Here is a 4710-nt window from a genome sequence, read left to right on the forward strand (position 1 = left end):
TAACATCAGCTTTGCGATGGAAGGCTGGCGGGGAGACCCTGCAGAAACAAATCCAGAAACTCCAGAAATGGGAGGAAGAGGAAGCAGAGAAGAGGCGAGTTCTCCAGGAGAGAGACCGTTCCTTGCAAAGACAGAAGGAGCTAACGCAACAACTGGAGGATGAGCGGAAAGCCAAGGGGGAAGAGTTGGAGCGCACGATTGCTATTTTGAAGCAGACCGAGAGCAGAGAAGTCAAATGGAAAGAGAAGGCACAAGCACTGACTCTTGCCCTTACCAAGAGTGAAATGGCCAATGGGACTCTGAGGAAAGACATAGCCATCCTGCAGAGCATGGTTTCGGAGAGGGACACGGACCGGTTTCATCATCAGGTAGGCAGTGTGACTGATCGTCAGTCAACTAAAATGTCTAGAAAGGATTCTAATGATGATGCCCATAAAGATACGGGAATATATAGTCCCATAAATACATGACCTGCTTGGCCACAGAAACTGCGGTTGTAGCCAGCAGGCTTGCCTGTCTGCGTAGCTCAAGGCATTCACCTGCTGAAATGTTTTCTGTCAGCCCCCGAACTACTGAAAGAACTACGGAGCTTGCTGTTAGAATTACCCCAAGCCCAAACGTTGGGGATGGGTAACTGGTTCTGTCCTGTGTAGGCAAGCTTAGCCGACGTGTCGTGGTTGGGGTTTGGCATGGAAAGGAAGGGGCACAGTTGACCAAACTAAGGGACTGACCTTAGCAGAATTTTGTAACGATGGTTGCACAGCAGCTACGCTGACGATGCTTAGAGGATGCTTTCAGAGATGTCGATTTCGGAGGTACAGCTTTTCCAGTGTCTTAAAAATAACAGCATTCGTACCGTTGCCCGATCAGGCGAAGGGCTTCATTGCGCATTCAGGATGTACTTGTGCTGCGGTCCAAAAGGCCGGAAGGCAAATCTGTGTGGATTTCCCCACGGCAATCGGGAGGAGGGCCCCTAGGAAGAGAGTGTGTTGTTCTGGCCCGTCAAGCAGGAGGAGCAGAAGGGACTTGGCACTGTCCGTTCCTGAGCCCAGTCACTCTCCCTGACTTGTCGATTCTGTCCGTCCTAACCTTTATGGGGCACCAGCTCACATAAACTCCTCTCTGTATACCCAGCAGGCTATTGCAGAAGGGGAGCAGCTATCATGGCTCTCGGAGAAGAGGCTTCTGTCACAGCAGCTGGAATGTCTGCAGCGAGCAGTTGCAAGACTGGAACTGGAGAAGGCGGAGCTGAAGCAACTCAATGCTGAGCTCAGGAGGACTCTCGAGCAGGTAAAACAGGCTTTCGCTGTGTCTGCAAAGCCTCACGGTCCTCTGGATCACACCCCATTTCCACAGACAGCACTTTGGAGTCCTCTGCTTGTTTCCTTCCCTCTCCCACTTCCCCCTGTGGACGCACGCTTTTGTATTTTCTCTCTCTTCTGGCCCGCCGTTGCCTTCACAAATGCGCATGTGCTCCGGTCCCACCCTTCTTGCCCCAGTGTCCCCATACACGCACGTTTGACGCTCTTGTGTCAGGAGCTGTTTCCTCTTGCTCTTTCTGTTCCATAGCCTACTTGGAGTGCTTTTTGCCCGCAGCATTCTCTGGGGCAATTAGCAGCCTCTGAGCAGAGCAGAAATCTCCTTGCCATGATGTCCAGAGCTCCTTTTGCTCCTTGTTTGGTGGCAGGTTTCTATGACCCTTTCTCCTATTACCAACGTGCAGGTGGAACGTGAGCGGAGGAGACTGAAGAGATACCACAGTGGTCGGATGCTGCCAGATGCCTGCGGATTTTCGCTTGCTGACCAGCACAAGATGGCTGCTTCTAGACAGGTGAGAACAGAATCTTCCTTGGTGGGAGGAGGGTCTGGCCATACAGAGGAACAGTGGCAAATCCCAGTGGCAGCATCCCCCCAGTATAGACCCAAGAGAAGTGGAACGTAGACCATGGCCCTGGCCAAACTGGAGACCAAAAGGAAATCCTTGCATTTTCTTCACAGGAGGAGTCTCACGCTCGCTGCAGTCGTCGATTAGCTGAGTTGCAGAACCAGGTGAGGAGTAGGAAAGCTCTCGTCAAAAGCTGCCGTGGCTGTACTGAGGGGCACAGCTTTGCACGATGCTACAGCCCGAGTTTTGTTTGGCTGTCGGGAAGTGAGTACGCCAGGCAGTGGAAATACCCAGTCAGTCAGACACATCTGTTGGCCATGGCCAAACATCATGCACCTAGGTCTAAGTCTCTGGCTTGCCTAGAGGTCAGGCGTGGTGGGAGAGGGATTGGAGGAAGTGCAGAGAACTGGCAGTCGCCTCAATATAGAGAAGATTCTAAGGATGTTCCCCTTGAGTCTTACTCATCTTGTTGACAGCTTCCATTTTCCCTTGACTCCGTTAACGGTAGAGCTTGCACTCTATCAGAGCTCCAGGGATCTGAGGCAGCGCCAGAGCTTACAGCCTTCGGGCAACCGTTAGTCTCCTATTGCTATGCTGTGCTAATCATGATCCCAGTATCGGACCGAGTCGGAGACCTAAGCACAGCCTGGACGCTTGTTTTATCAGTGTAAGAATGTACATCCCAGCTCCTGAACCCTATCGCATCCCTTGACAGCGGTACTGGCAGTAGCAGCAGTCACCAGGCTCCTCTTCCACGTGCTTTTAAGGGTCTGGTACGCCCTGGACTCCCTGAGGAGGTGAATCTCTGCAGGTGTTCAGGGCAAACTGCCTGTAAGATGTATGCGAGTAAAGTACACGGTGCTCAGCTCTGGCAAGTGAGCCGAGCATACCGCTGAAACCATCAAGTTATACCTTAAAAGGGTGTTTTCACCAGGAAGCCTCAGCGCCTGAAGTTCTGTTGCTACAGATAACGGATTGAACCCCCTTCCCCCGTGACGGTTGTGTCTGCCTGCACTGTGGACCTGCCTGCAGTTGCCAGGAAATAATAAGAGTTTGAGGATTTTGAAGGCCTCAGCAGTCCTTTAAGGCTCCTTTGCCCCCTGGGCTATGTTCATCAGATTATGCTCTGCTCATTCGTGAAATGCTCTGAAGTTAGGAAGAGTGAGAGTTTTCTCCCGTTTCATGTGCTAGCTGTCAGGTCCCTAAAGTAGATCGTAACAGAACAGTTCTTCACTACCTTGTGTAAGCAGCAGTCCTCCTGCTGAGGAGAAAGCATGTGGAACTAAGGTGGCAGTAGCCCAAATCTCTCCTTTGAAAAAAAAGGGTTGGGTTACGAAATCCTGTAGAAACCTCTCTCTTTAATATGCATGTCATGTCTCGGTGTTGTGCCTTGTGAATGGTATGCCAGAAAGAAACTCGGAATTGTCGGTAATCTGAGCTCAGTTCAGGGTGGCTCTGGCAACCTGTTACTTCCCATTCCCCAAGGACAACGTGTTTGTCAGGGCTGGAGTTGGAGGGTGCGTCTTTCCTGACGGCCGCATCTGTGGAGCTGCGGATGGTCCTAAGAGTGTGGGCTTGTCTGAGCTCGGCCTTTTGCCTCTTTCAGGTGTCCCTTCTGCAGACGCAGCTGGCAGAAGAACGAAAATACAAGCAGGACTATATCGAGTGCTGTGCCAAGACCAGCCAGGAGCTGTCAGACCTTCACCAAGAGCTGTCTCGCTCCTTAGCAGCTGTGGTCAGGGAGCCCAAAGCTGCTGTTCTGGAAGCAGAGGCTCGGAAGCTGGGTCAGCCTCTCTGAACCTTCTTTTCCTGTAGAGGAGCAGCTGCAGCATCCCGGCGTGCCGGCCTGGTGCCCTTCCCGGAAACGTCTTATGTTTTGCTGTGGGAAATGGGGGTACATCTGTTCTGTTTGCGTTGGGAAGCATTTCCTAGCGACACGGATTTTAAAAATTATTTTTTTTAATAAAAGAGATTTTGCAGGACTGCCCTTTTCCAACGGGGGTGTATTGGTTCTGTTTACGTTCGCAAGCATTGCCTAGTGCCAGCGATGTTTAAAATTTTTTTTTATCAAAGAGATTTTGCAGGACTGCACTTTTTTAGTGGGAAGAAGCAAGGGCTAGGCAAGCCTGGGGCTTAGGCAAAGCTTGTGCAAGTGAAAAAGAGAGTATAAGTAAGCTGTTCCGAGCTGCTGTATGATGTAACCTCTTGAGTTTGGAAGGGCTCTTCCCTGGGCCGAGAGAGGGAAACCCGGAGGTGGGAGCAAGAGGAAGGGGTGAAGGGCGCAGGCCAGGGATGGGAGGTGGGGCGAGAGCGCGGCGGTTTTTTCCTCCCTTTCCTCCCTTTTTCCGTCTTTTCCTTCCTTTTTCCTTCCGTGCTTTGGCACAAGGAGCGCCGGTCCTCTCCCGAGGTGATTTGCTTTCAGCTTTGTTGCTGCGACAGCCAGCCTGAGGGACAGCTCGGTTGTTCTCCGAAGGGAGGGCGGGGGTCACAAACGCCAGCCCTTGCCAAGCTGGAGGCAGGGGATGGGATGGGATGGGATGGGATGGGATGGGATGGGATGGGATGGGATGGGATGGGATGGGATGGGGAGGAGGTGCAACTGAGTGAAAACTGCTCTCTGCCAGCAGCTCCGCCTTGGTCTCAAGCCCTTCCCAGCTAACCCATCTCGGCACAGTCAGCGTCTCTCGGGTGGCCTCGAGAGGCCCGGGGGCCGTTGGCAGGGAGGGTCAGAAGAGGGCGAGGCGGCAGCGAGGACCTTCCCGCCCCGGAGGAGCCCGGGAGCCCCAGCCCCTCCTCGGCCGGCTTCGGGCCGCGCTGCCCGGCGG

The sequence above is a fragment of the Buteo buteo genome, chromosome 2 (assembly GCF_964188355.1).
Source record: "Buteo buteo chromosome 2, bButBut1.hap1.1, whole genome shotgun sequence".
Taxonomy (NCBI): Eukaryota; Metazoa; Chordata; class Aves; order Accipitriformes; family Accipitridae; genus Buteo; species Buteo buteo.